Below are 14,847 nucleotides of genomic sequence, written 5' to 3' on the forward strand. Positions count from 1 at the left end.
CTTAAAGGGCCCCTCCCAGACACACTTTCATTAAACAGTGCAAGATACACAGAGCCAACAACTAGTTGCAGACCCTGTATATGCAGCACGGACCCCCAGCTGCAGCAGCAGCAGCCAGAAGCCCTGGGCTAAGGGCTGCTGCCCACGGTGACCACAGAGCCCCGCAAGGGCTGGAGAGAGAGTATCTCTCAACCCCCCAGCTGATGGCCGCCATGGAGGACCCCGCTATTTCGATGTTGCGGGACGCGGATCGTCTACACGTCTCTACTTCGATGTTGAACGTCGAAGTAGGGCGCTATTCCCATCCCCTCATGGGGTTAGCGACTTCGACGTCTCGCCGCCTAACGTCGATTTCAACTTCGAAATAGCGCCCAACACGTGTAGACGTGACGGGCGCTATTTCGAAGTTACTGCCGCTACTTCGAAGTAGCGTGCACGTGTAGACGCAGCTCACATGTGACATCTTCGCTATTCCTTATGTGTTACATTAGAGTTATTTGATTTTACATTTACTTTAAAAGATTCTGAAAATTGAGCTTTGCACCCTGGCACTGGTAAAAACCATGAATGCTTTCAAAAGTGTCTTCTATGATCTATTAAACATTTATGTTAGATATAAATTGATTGAAGGACAAGAACCAAATCAAGATGAAGTGTATGCACCAATACATCCTACGGTCACAAACTAATATACATACACAATTCAGATAAACTGTTAGGCTTGCAAATGGAAGAGGCAGACAAGGAAGAACAGCAGGTCACTGGTCAAGAGCAACATAGTTTAAATAGAAGAAAAATATTTTTAGTTTTTGTTATAAGTTGTAGAAAAATATGTATTTCCATTTTTAGTTATGAAATATTATTATGGATTAACAGCCTGTTCCTCATCTATTGACTTCAGGGGATTCAGTACTGGCCTCTAAATAGTTAAAAACTTAGTAAAGACATATTTACTCATGTGCTTACATAAATGTACACGCTTGTGTGTTCTGCTGGATAGTGGCTGCCTGGGACACTTCAGATTCATTACTTTTAATTGGATTAGAGACATGCCTATTGCATATGTCTGATAATCAGAATTTGCTTCCTTATCTTTCCAATGGTCCTTTGCCATTTCCTTTCTGACTGAAATTTAGGAATGTTTCTCTGCAGTTTATACCTATGTCTCTATCTCTTTCATTCTGCTAGCTCTTTCTCCACGTTCTATTACGGCTTCGTTTGCTTTCTTCATCTTAGTATATCCAAAAAAGGATATCCTTCTGAATTGTAAGGAAAGCAGGTTTTACCAAAATGACACCACTGTAATTTCCATTATGATGATACATCACAGTTTCTCAACTTTTTTTATTAAATATGCCTTTTTCAAGAAAAAGTCCCCCCATACCCACAATTTTCGGACCTATATAGTATAATTTATAAACATATGTTGTATATCTATATAACCTAGACAGAGAAATAAATATATAATATATGGCTCAATGGCCTCACCTTCCCCCAGAGCCAGGCACTCCAGACCCTTCCTCTAACCCAACCACCCACCCCTCCTCCAGACACAAACACCCTCAGCCCCCTCCCTCCAACTGAATGCCTGGGACTCATTGGAGCTGCCGCCACCATCACACACTTCTCACACTAAACACTGGGACACATGCACAGGGTGGCAGTAAGCACTCCCAGCGCACAGCCCTGAGCAGGAGCCACTCTTTCATTGCTCAAAGAGCCGCATAGGACTTGGGAGCTGTGTACCCTACAGACTTCCCTCATGTATCCCTAAGGGTATTATGTGTACCACAGGTTGAGAAACACTGATGTATGTTACTCACCAATAAACTAACCAAACCAGAGATTTGGCTAGAACAGGTCCCCCCCGCCGCCACTCATTGTCTTTAACTGCCTCAGATTACTTCTGAGCCGCGTCTACATGTGCCGGCTACTTCGAAGTAGCCACACCAACTTCGAAATAGCGCCCGCCACATCTACACGTGACGAGCACTATTTCGAAGTTGAAAATGAGATAAGGCGGCAAGACATCGAAGTCGCTATCCTCATGAGAAGATGGGAATAGCGCCCTACTTCAACGTTGCATGTCGAAGTAGGGCACGTGTAGCCAATCTGCATCGCGCAACATCGAAATAGTGGGGTCCACCATGGTGGCCATCAGCTGAGGGGTTGAGAGACACTCTCTCCAGCCCCTGTGGGGCTCTATGGTCACCGTGTGCAGCAGCCCTTAGCCCAGGGCTTCTGGCTGCTGCTGCTGCAGCTGGGGATCCATGCTGCATGCACAGGGTCTGCAACCAGTTGTCGGCTCTGCAGGTCTTGTGCTGTTTAGTGCAAGTGTGTCTGGGAGGGGCCCTTTAAGGGAGCAGCTTGCTGTTGAGTCCGCCCTGTGACCCTGTCTGCAGCAGTTCCTGGCACCCTTATTTCGATGTGGGCCGCTTTGGTGTGTAGACGCTCCCCTGCAGTGCCTACTTCGATGTAGTGCTGCCCAACGTCGACATTGAACGTTGACGGCACCAGCCCTGGAGGACATGTAGACGTTATTCATCGAAATAGCTTATTTCGATGTCGCTACATCGAAATAAGCTATTTCGATGTAGCATTCACGTGTAGATGTAGCTCTGGACCTCCATCTGGTTTTTTTGTTTGTTTTTTATTATTTTGTTTTGTAACACTTAACACTTTCTCAAATTAACTGTAGAAGATCTACCACACCTCTCCTGCTTTGCCTACGCTCAGTCTTCACCCCTGAAATTTGCCCAGTTTGCCTTTTGTACCATGACCTACTATGTCTACAGATGATACCTTTACGATCTGTTGTAACAAACATAGTTGACTGGAACTTGCATTTATTGATCCATCTGAAAAAATGTTTTCTGATACTTTTGTATGAATTCTTCATAAGCTAAAATAATTTTTAGAAGTTAGGGGTTTAAAAGTATACTGTAGTTGTCGGCATATTACAATCATCTAAAAATTGTTTTATCCCAATTTTCTTAAGGGAGCAAATTATCCATTCAGCAGCCTGACTGGCTTAGATCTCTGGCATAATTTTAATAATTTATCACTTTTTGGATAAATAATACCAGCAAAATGGGCCAAGAGCAATCTATCTTGGTGAGCATTTGCCAGCTTTTCAGGCTATTTTGAAAGACATCTATTGATTAATATTTCTGAATATTTGAGGCTACATTTTCTATTATTTGCACATTTGTAAAGTCACAAAACAGTTTAGTAAGAGTCACTAACTGATGAACTGTTTAACTCTCCTGTTTATTAAATACAAGAGCACATTACTTTTTCATCATTGATTTCCACCTTTAAATCTGAAGATACAGAACTTGTTATATATCTTTATTAATATTGGCTTTGTAAGTGTTTTCTGAGTGTAGCAGAGTAACAAATTACAGTGTATTTTCAAAGAAATTCCTTCTTTCCCAACTTTACTAACCCGATGTAGCGACGTCTTACAAAGTCATCCCTTAAATCCCTGAGGCAAACAAAACCCAGTTGGTTTAAAAAGTGCAGACTCGAAGCTAGTTCCGAGCGTCCTACGCGTGCTGATAGTTGGAACGTGTTGCCCACTTTACAGCCGTTTTGTTTTCCTTGAACGGGGCGTGGGAGGGACCCGCACGTCGCGCGCTGTTCTCGGCTTGTTCACGACAAGCTGGGAATGAGGCTGAGGTAACTGTGTGTGAGCCGGGCAGGGGTGGGCGCCCTTGTCGCACCCTGCCGGGGGGCAGGGCTCTGCGCTTTGCCTGAGCCGGCCGACCCAGTGTCTTGCCTTGCAGGCCCCCAGCCCGCCGCAGACAATAGGAGCCCGCACTCTCCCCTGCCTCCCTCCCCTAGCTCCTGCTGCAGGCGCGGATTTGTCAGAGCCGCTCAGTTGAGACTGATTATGATTGCAGCAGATGGGCTGGATCTGACAGCCCCGATCCTAAGCAGTTTCGCGGGGGCCGGGGGAATTGGCAGGCCCCGGCCGCGCACCGCCCTCCCCCCACAAGCGCCGTGCCCCGCTCGGCGCCCGCCCGGGCACAGGCGGCGAGGCCTGCGGCCCCAGCCGGGAGCTCCCGCCCGGGAAGGAGCCGCTGGAGCGCAGCCGAGCGGGAGAGGTGCGGGGCTCCCCGGAAGCTAGGGGCGCGAGCCGCAGGGGCGGCGGCCGCTGCTCGGAGCGGGCCGGGGAAAGTTTCTCGGTGCGGGGGACCCCGGGAGGCTCCTCGCCTTCGTCGGGCGGTAGCGCCCCGCGTCGCGCTTCAGCATGTCCCGCCGCAGGCCAGGTAAGGAGCTGAGTCCCTCCCGGCCCCGCCGCCCAGGGGGCTGCGAGGGACCGGAGCAGCCGCGGCCTCTGCCGGCCAGGGGGCGGCGCCGCGCCGCGCCGGGCGGGGCGGGAAGAGGTGGGGGCGGGCTAAGCAGCCAGCTGCTGCCTCAGGGGCTGGGGAGGGGATCCCAGGCCGCCTGGGGCCCGGGGCTGGTCGCCCGGAAAGGCGACACCTGCTCTCCGTACTGCCTCTGGCACAGGGGCTCCCTGGCCCTCCCGAGCCTGCCGCCCTCCCGCTTTGGCTCCTGCCCCTCCTCTGCTGTGCCATCTGCTCCTGCCCCCTCCCCGGCCAGCTCCCTCTGCTGCCGCGGCTCCTCCCTCGGCGGCGGCTGTTGCTCCAGCGCGAGGTGGGGGAGCTGCACAATTGTGTGCCCTGTTGCTACTGGCAACTCCGTGTACCGAATTACTACGCATCCATAAGCAGCTTAATTCTGATTGATGGCCCAGAAATATGATCTTTTCAGCCGGGCAGTGAGACTCGGGCAGCAAAGCTCTCTGTACACCCCGCCTATGTGTCCACATACGTGCGCGCCCCTCCACAAGGATGATGAGCGTTTTTAATCTTTAAAATTAATCCGGTGCCTTCCTTCTCGTGGTCTGGCGGGTTTATCTAAGCTGTGTGTGACTGCAGCAGAGCTTTCACCACTGCCCTTCATTATGTATGCCTCTGTTGATTCAGATAAACGCAGCTTTTTATGTAATTGTACTTCTGTGCCTGAGCATTGAAACAGACCTGTCCTGCTGACCCAGAAGGACTCTTGAAAGCTCTCCGGAAACAATTTGTTAAAGAAATCAATTCCTTGCAGATAATAGAAATATCTATTTTCCTTTCTTCCACCTCCTCCCCCCACCGACCCCCACTCTCTCGTATGAAAGACTGTCACACTCTCCCTTCTTCCTAACCAGAGGAGTACCGCACAGGTAATAAAGTAAAAAGGAAGAATGCTCTGTATTTTCTGTGTGTAGCTGTGGGCTTAATAAGAGCAGACATTGTTTTACTTAATGATCCAAAAATTTTCTGGTTGGCTGATCACCTCCAGTGCTCTGGGTGAGAAACCTGGACTAATCAAATATTTAGTTTAATGTTTATGCTAATTTGTGTTGAGCAGTTCTTTCCATCCTTATAAAAAGTTTAAGAATTCTTTACATTGTCTATAAACATTGTGTTTGCTTAGGGGAAAATATCTGAATCATATTATTTAGACAATTCATAGGATGTGCATTTTTGAGAGATGGGAGTGGGAAGTCTAATGAACTTAATGTGCTTAGTTTTTTGTCTTTAGTGGCACTGTGATTCAGTATGGTGTTTGCTTTTTTTATGCTGTATGCTTTTTATTTTTATTGTTTCCTTAGAGTAAACATTTCAATCCTGTGGCTTCAAAGGAGCCAGGTTTTCTTTTTCTTTTTTTATTATTGTTCATCAACAAGCATCCTACTAAATGTTTATTCCTGTTGAACTGAAGAGGTCTAAAAACAAACACAAAACTCAGCATAAGTATAGGTGGAAAGAAACAAATTCTGAAGGAAGTGAAATATAGTCTCATACAGTTCATATTCAAATGCACAAAGACAGGAGAATGTAAAATACTTCATAAGAAAGCGTGAAATAATGTATTGTTGTTCATAGTATTCCAAGGTCCAAAACACCTTTCAGTTGTTGTCTGCAGATTACAGTATCAGGCCCGTCATCCAGTATGTGAGTTGCTCCTGAAGTGAAAGTTTTCTTGAAAGCTTAGAAGTACATAAAGCTAGAAACTGACCTTGTAGCTTGCTTTAAAAGAGTCCACTTCAATTAAACAAACTTTCTGAAGGAGTCCTCACAGTGTGAATTATTATTGCTAACTTCATATTCTATTCTCAGCATGCCTTTTAGATAATCCTTTTGTTTTCATAACTGTATGGCCTAATTGTTTACAGGCTAGTCATTGCAGCCTTGAAAAAAGATAAAACCATTGTTTATCATTCAAAAGTTTGCAGGTTTTTAACAAACGGGGTAGCATTTCACAGGCAAGTGATTTACATCTGAAGGACTGACTGTATACATTTTTGGACTGCAGATAAGCTGTATAAGTAAACTAAAGTGCAGTGGTTTGTTATTATGCATGACTGTGGAGATATCATGGGACCTTTTCACAAGTTAATATAACAAGGCATCGTGGGAACTGTTTGATCTACTGGACTACTGCTTGGCAGTAGTTTACTTAAGGTTATTACACTTTGTTTGGAGGCTAGTATTTGCTAGCCATTATTGCATTTTCAGTTCCAGGCTTCCCAGAGATACAGGTTAGTAGGTCAATAAAATTTGCTCTGAGATGTCAAAACTGACAAGTTCTGTTTTTAAGTGTAGTTGGGAATACACTGTCTAATATTGAAAATGTGTAGGATTATTTTCCTAGAAGTTCTGATGCAGGTGATAATTTATGTAACAATGAAATCAAAACATTTTGTCTGACCTGAATGTTTAGATTGCTGTCCTTTCTGTCATTGGTTAATTGAGGAAACAGATTACAGAAATGTGGTAAATTTCCTACTATTTGCTTTTGAATTAAGTGCACAATACTTCTAATCTAAGTATTGAATCTGGAGCTAGAATATGATCTCAGCTCTATCATGTAAATCTGGAGTGACTCTACTGGTGTTTTACTTCCTTTGCCTCTACTTATGTTTTTCTGGATGGTCTGTGATGGGACTGAGGTCATCATCTAGAGTAGAGGTAAACATTTTTTTAAAGGGGAACTACTTTGCTTCCCCTACAAATTGTAAGGTCATGAAAACCATTGTACAACATAACCAGCTTCTCAAGAAATAGCCCCTGATTTTGAAAGCCTTAAGATGTTAAAGCAGTTTTGGAGCTATTGGATTTTCATAGGTGCCTTAGGAAAATGGTGCACTTTGCTTCCTGAGGGACTAGCTCTGCAACCCCTATTGAACTACAGTAGTATTCATTCACTTGAGTAGACTCGTGTTCAGAGATACTGATTCAGCAATGCACTTAAGTGTATACTCAACTGTAAGCATATGAGTAATATCCTTGAAGTAATATACTGCTGCTTACTTTAAGTTAAGCACATGCTTTCACATGATGTTGATGTGCTAAAGGGTCATGGCTAAGGAGTAGCTGGAAATTCCAAGTAGACCTTTGTTAACATATTGACACCAAAATAAAGAAAAACTTCAGATGTTTTCATTATCTCTGCTGTAGCTCACCCTTGCTCTCTGTGTTGTTGAGCCATCCTTACAGGAATGATTTATCTTTTGGCTCAAAGATACTATTGCAGTTTTTTTCTTTGGTGTGTTTGTGGGGATTTTTGTTTGTTTTGGCAACACATCTTTTTGCACCCCAAGTGACAGGTATTTTTTCAAACACAAAATTTTCTAGGAAAGTTTATGACAACTTTCCTTTAATTGTTTTCTCAGCTACACTTGCAGTTTAATTCTATACAGGTTTATGCATGTGATTGTTTCCAGAATAACTTTAAACAATTCCAGTATATTTATATATGTTAGTTCATAAATGAATCTATTCAGAACTACCTTTCCCTCCATTTTGCAAGAATAAATATCCCTGGAACATGGGTTGTATTACAGGCTATAGGAAAAAGCCTTATTAAACATAAGAGTGGCCATACTGGGTGCGATCAAAGGTCCATCTAGCCCAATATCCTGTCTTCTGACAGTTGTCAATGCCAGGTATCCGAGAGGGAATGATCAGAACAGGTAATCCTCAAGTGATTCATCACCTGTTGCCCATTCCCAGCTCTGACAAACAGAAGCTAGGGACACCATCCCTGACCATCCTGGCTAATGGCTATTAATGGACCTGTCTTCCATGACTGTATGTTTTTGTCCCTAACATTGTTAAAATTCTTGGCCTTCAGAACATCCTCTGGAAGGGAGTTTTACAGATTGACCATGCATTGTCTGAAGAAATACTTCTTTTTGTTTGTTTTAAACCTGCTGCTTCTAATTTCATTTGGTGACCCCTAGTTCTTGTGTTATGGGAAGGAGTAAATAATTTTTCCATATATACACTTCTATCATATCCCTCCTTACAGGTCTTTTTTCCAGAGTGAAAAGTACCAGTCTCATTAATTTCTCCTGATATAGCAGCTGTTCCATGCCTCTAATTATTTTTGCCCTTTTCTGAACATATTCCAATTCCAATATATATTTTTAAGATGAGGTGACCATGTCTGCACACAACATTCAAGATGCAGGTGTACCATGGATTTATAAAGAGACAATAAGACATTTTCGATTTTTATGTATTAATTTCTTAATGGTTTCCAGCAGTCAGTTTGTTCTTTTGATTGATGCTGCATGTTGAGTGGATGCTTTCACAGAACTATCCATAATGACTTCAAGATCTCTTTCTTGAGTGGTTTACAGACTGACAAAATAATTTATTAGGTGATGAGCTTTCATGGGACAGACCCACTTTTCAGATCTATAGCCTTACCAGAACAGACTCGATATATAAAGCACAGAGGTCCAAAAATTGTTATCAAGGTTGACAGATCAGATAGAAGATCAGAAAGAAGGTGGGGTGAGGAAGTTAAGTGTTAGGTCAAACATCAAAGTATAATGTGTCAGGGAATTGCTGTCCCTGTTCATACCAAGTGTTAATGTGTCGAGTATGAATGTTAGTTCTGAACATTCTCTCTGCAGAAGGTTGTTAAAGTGTCTTTTTTCCAGAACACAAACTCTCAGGTCTTTAACAGAATGGCCCACTCCGTTAAAATGCTGGCTGACAGGTTTGTGTATTTCTGCCATTCCTCAACGAACATCATATATGCCATTATGTGCCAGCAGCATCTACACACTATGTATATTGGGCAGACTGCAAACACTCTTTTCCAAAGAACTAATGGACACAGAGCTGACGTCAAAAATCTCCAAATACACAAACCTGTCACCCTGTGTACTGTGTACATTAGTCAGATTCAAAATTAAAAATCAAATCTTGCTCTGTTAATCAGCGAGGGGCACATTGACTTCAGTAGAGTTTCATGCATGTACATTTTCTTTTCCTCTTGATAAACTTGTTTCACTGAAGGCATCCTGGAATGTGATATTGCCAATATCAGGAATCTTATTACAATCCAAAATGTTTGCGCATCATATGCACAGAAAAATTAATGCACAGAAAAGTTCAGTTTTGGCCAGCCAAAGCTATTTTCAAATTTTATACCAATTCACTGAATACTTTTGACCAGTTTCTACCCCTGTGCTGTGCCCTCTCCTCCACCTTCCAGCAACCTGGAGTGTGTTGTGACAGAAATTTAAAGATGCAAGAGCTTTAGCTGCCACCACTGTTGCAGTAGTGGCAGTCTTGGTGGCCAGACCCTTTGACTCTTTTAAATTGCCAGCCCTGGGGCATCTGCTCGGTTTCCTCATCATCACAGTCTGTGGTCCTGGGTGTGTCTTGGACTCCCAGGCTGAAGATGTTGCAGTGTGTATTAATAGTCATTGGAGCAGGTACTTGCAGCTGGGTCTCCCACAACCGAAGCAAGTGCCCTAACTGTCATGCTGTTTGGAGTGGCTCATGAGGGCCAGCCTGAAGGCAGTCTGTCAGGAAGTGGAGACCCCAGAGTGGTGGCATGTTCTGTAATTAAATTTCACCATCCCAGTAACAAGTATGTGCTCAGCTTTTTTATGGAATCAAAGATACTGCCCTTGGGCATTTCAGTTTATCTTGCCTCTCAGAGAAACTGTACTTGGTAATGGGTGGTTGCTATACACCGAAGATCACAAAATATTTAGATTGTTTACAGTCTCAAAGGACCAGCTACTTACCCCAGCTTAAACTGTATCTTAGATGTCATGCCAAAGGCAACAGGTCCTATACTAAGCTATTGCTTTTATGTGCAGAGAGCTCATATGTTACAGTGATAGATGGCAGTCTTAGAGACAGTAAATTTAAAAAAAACCAACTTATTAAATATTAGGAAGTGCAAAATATAGAGTATTTTCATAGGTTTTGCAGGCAAATGCCAATAAGTAAGACTGTGTTTGTGTTGACTAGTGAAAAGCTTGACATAAATACAATAGTGTAGATGTGAGCTTAAAATAATGCAATAATGGCATGCAAATACTAGCCTCCAAACAAAGTGTAATAACCTTAAGTAAACTACTGCCAAGCAGTAGTCCAGTAGATCAAACAGTTCCCACGATGCCTTGTTATATTAACTTGTGAAAAGGTCCCATGCATGACTGTGGGACTGCAGCCCTAATCCTGGCTTGGTGAGTGGCAAGTGGCCACAGCTGCATTCCCAGACTCCTTGACAGTCTGATACTGCATGCTGGCATGACCTGAGGTGCACCGCATGTATGAGTTCATGTGCCATGGAACATAACTTTTTGAGCAGTGTGCTGTACCACCACCACCACCACGACTTGCATGACAGCGGATGCTATTTTGAATTGCATTCTGCTCCCACTGATATGACCTCTACGCCTTTCAAGTTATACTATGGAATATATTACCTGGGGTAGAGACATCAGCTTTAGTCTATACACTATATAATAAAACTGTTTTAATATCTTTAAAGACTTGCCTCACCTATAGTTACTCCAAAATAGGTATAAATGTACATCACCCTTGGGGTCAGATTATTATGGGAAGTCCACCTGTAAGTTCATTGAAGGTCACAGATAAGAGTATGAAAAGGCAGGCTGGTATGGTTGGACAATGATATATGGCTTTTATTCTGGTCTCAATAGATGCAATCTGACAGCAGCTGGGCATAAATACAGAGACACTCGAAGCAGCAAGTTTCCTAGCAGCTGTTTCTATTCACAGGAAGGGGATGTGTTTAACTTCGAGATTGGAGCATACAAAAGTAGTAATTTGCTCATTTGCTTCTGAGGCAAAAGGAAACACATGGCAGGATTATACTCCCGTTGAGCATCTGGTAGGACTGGGGACTTAATTTATTAGATTTGGTCATACAGGGGTAAATCTGCCTTAGATGAGCAATCCCAGTGAAGCCACTAACGATGGGTTAGGCTGTCCATATCACAGTGCATAGAAAGGCACAGGAATAGCACTGCAATCAAAGCCAAGTTAAATGTCTTAGCTCTCCATATGATGAATGGGGGACATGCCTAAGAACTCAGCCTACAAAAGCCAGCACCTTTAACAGGGAGCCATGTAAACTAGCCAGTGGAAGATGTTAAGGAGAAGGATATGTGTTATGCCACCCCTCTCCCAGAGTAAGGTATCTAAGTCTAGGGAAATGTGGGGGCAAATATTCATCTTATAAGTTTATTTATAGGGTTAGAGCACTCACTTGGGATGGGAGAGATGCAGGTTCAGTTTCACCATCTCTGTTGGAAGTGGGGAGAGGATTTGACAGGTGTCTCCCACCTTTAATGAATGAGGTAAGGGAAAATTTTTATATCAAGCTCCCTCAGTCTCTCCATAAGAATGGGCATATTGGGCGACACCAAAGGTCCGTCTAGCCCAGTATCCTTTCTTCCAGCATGTCGAATGCCAGATGCCCCAGAGGGAGTGAATTGAACCAGTAATCATCACATGATTCTCCCCATCATGTATTTCCAGCCTATGACAAACAGAGGCTAGGGACAAGATTCCTACCGATCTTGGCTAATAAGTATTGATGGATCTACCTCCATGAATTTATTTAGTTCTCTTTTGAACCCTCTTAAAGTCCTGGTCTTCATAACATCTCTGGCAAGGAATTCCCCAGGTTGACTGTGCTGTGCACTGTTTGAAGAAAAACTTGTTTTAAACCTGCTTTTTCTTTTCATTTGGTGACCCCCTACTTCCTGTTACGAGAACGAGTAATTAACTTTTTCTTATTCGCTTTCTTAGTACCTGTCAGGATTACACTGACTTCCAACATATCCGCTCTCAGGCTACAGCCATTCTGCCATGGGAGATGGACTGGGTGAGGGTCGATGTTCTGGGGTTAAGATTCATACGTGTGCAGAACAATGCTTTCAGGGGTTTAAGTCAACCTCTGAACTTCTCACAAGGGGAGAGAAATAAGGAAGGTCAATGGGAGAAATGCTCCCATCGACCTCCTTCTGTGCAGACAAATGTGGAAGTTGAATGCCAATAAGTTGATTTTAGCCACACAATTAGCAAAGCTAGCGGTTGACTTCTGTTTCTAATGCAGACATGGACTTAGGCACCTCTTTTCTAAGATGAAAAGTCTTTTAAATCTCTCTTCATTTGACACCAAACCCATAATCATTTTTGTTGCACTTTTCTGAACCTTTTCCAGTGCTAATATCCTTTTTGACACACGAGCTGTGTCTACACGTGCACGCTACTTCGAAGTAGCGGCACTAACTTCGAAATAGCGCCCGTTGCGGCTACACGCGTCGGGCGCTATTTCGAAGTTAACTTCGACGTTAGGCGGCGAGACGTCGAAGTCGCTAACCTCATGAGGGGATCGGAATAGCGCCCTACTTCGACGTTCAACGTCGAAGTAGGGACCGCGTAGACGATCCGCGTCCCGCAACGTCGAAATTGGCGGGTCCTCCATGGCGGCCATCAGCTGTGGGGTTGAGAGATGCTCTCTCTCCAGCCCCTGCGGGGCTCTATGGTCACCGTGGGCAGCAGCCCTTAGCCCAGGGCTTCTGGCTGCTGCTGCGGCAGCTGGGGATCCATGCTGCAGGCACAGGGTCTGCAACCAGTTGTCGGCTCTGTGTATCTTGTGTTGTTTAGTGCAACTGTGTCTGGGAGGGGCCCTTTAAGGGAGCGGCTTGCTGTTGAGTCCGCCCTGTGACCCTGTCTGCAGCTGTGCCTGGCACCCTTATTTCGATGTGTGCTACTTTGGCGTGTAGACGTACCCTCGCAGCGCCTATTTCGATGTGGTGCCGCGCAACGTCGAAGTTGAACATCGATGTTGCCAGCCCTGGAGGACGTGTAGACGTTATTCATCGAAATAGCCTATTTCGATGTTGCTACATCGAAATAAGCTATTTCGATGTTGGCTTCACGTGTAGACGTAGCCACGGTGAGCACATCTACATGCAGTATTCAAGATGTGGATATAACATGGATTTATATAGGGGCAATAAGGTGTTCTTTGTCATACTCCCTATCCCTTTTTTAACGATTCAGAACATTGTTTGCTTTTTTTGATGCTGTGGATGTTTTCACAGAACTGTCCACAATGACTCCAAGGTCTCTCTTTTGAGTGGGTGTAGCTAGATTAGTTCCCATCATTTTGTGTGTGTAGTTGGGATTATTTTTCCAATGTGCATTTTTTTGGATTTATCAACATTAAAATTCATTTGCCATTCTGTTGCCCAATCACCTAGTTTTGAGAGAGAAGTGCTTCATAGTCTTCTTTGTTTTTAATTATCTTGAGCAGTTTAATATGATCAGCAAATTTTGCTACCTCACTATTTACCCCTTTCTCTAGATCATTTATAAATATGTTGAATAGGGTTGATCCCAGTACAGACCCTTAGAAGACACCTCCCTCCATTCAGATAATTGACCATTCATTCCTTCCCTCTTATCCCATGACAGCTTACTTTTACTTAAGAGCCTTTGGTGAGGGACCTTGTCAAAGGCTTTCTGGAAATCTAAGTACACTATATCGACTGGATGCCCTCTCCACAAGCTTATTGACTCCTTCAAAGAACACTAGCAGATTAGTAAGGCATGATTTCCCTTTACAGAAACCATGTTTACTTTCCCCAACAAGTTTTGTTCATTTATATGTCTGACAATTTTATTACTGACCATAGTTTCAACTAATTTGAAACTGACATCAGACTTATGGGCCTGTGATTGCTAGGATCACCTCTAGAGCATTTTTAAAAGATTGGCATCACATTAGGTACAGAAGATGATTTGAAGGATAGGTTACAAAGCACAATTCATAGTTCAGCAATTTCACATCTCAGTTCTTTCAGAACTCTTGGATGAATACCGTCTGGTCCCAGTGAATTGTTACTGTTAAGTTTATCAGTTTGCTCTAAAACCTCCTCAAATGACACTTCAATCTAGGACAGTTCCTCAGATTTGTCACCAGAAAGAACATCTCAGGTTTGGGCATCACCCTAACATTCTTTTTGTCACCTAAAAATAATGACTCAGGTGTGGGAATCTCCCTCGCATCCTCAGCTCTGAAGACCAAAGGAAAGAATTTATTTAGTTTCTCTGCAGCGACCTTATCATCTTTGAATGCTCCTTTATAGAATCATAGAATGCTAGGGCTGGAAGGGACCTTGAGAGGTCATCGAGTCCAGCCCCCTGCCCTCATGGCAGGACCAAGTACTGTCTAGACCATCCCTGATAGACATCTATCTAACCTGTTCTTAAATATCTGCAGAGGTGGAGATTCCACAACCTCCCTAGGCAATTTATTCCAGTGTTTGACCACCCTGACAGTTAGGAACTTTTTGCTAATGTCCAACCTAAACCTCTCTTGTTGCAGTTTAAGCCCAATGCTTCTTGTTCTATCCTCAGAGGCCAAGAAGAACAAGTTTTTTTCCCTCCTCCTTTTGACACCCTTTTAGATACCTGAAAACCACTATCATGTCCC

General features: G+C 43.7%; 1 protein-coding gene across 2 annotated transcripts in view; it reads left to right on the forward strand.

Moving 5' to 3' along the window:
- The first annotated feature begins 4,209 nt into the window (after positions 1 to 4,209).
- Positions 4,210 to 14,847, forward strand: part of NCKAP5 (NCK associated protein 5) — a 408,546-nt gene continuing 397,908 nt past the window's right edge. For both annotated transcript variants that reach the window (XM_075001775.1, XM_075001776.1), the window contains exon 1: positions 4,210 to 4,274. The gene's annotated coding sequence lies outside the window, so the exon portion shown is untranslated. The remainder of the gene's footprint in view (positions 4,275 to 14,847) is intronic.

The sequence above is a fragment of the Carettochelys insculpta genome, chromosome 8 (genome assembly GCF_033958435.1).
Source record: "Carettochelys insculpta isolate YL-2023 chromosome 8, ASM3395843v1, whole genome shotgun sequence".
Taxonomy (NCBI): domain Eukaryota; kingdom Metazoa; phylum Chordata; order Testudines; family Carettochelyidae; genus Carettochelys; species Carettochelys insculpta.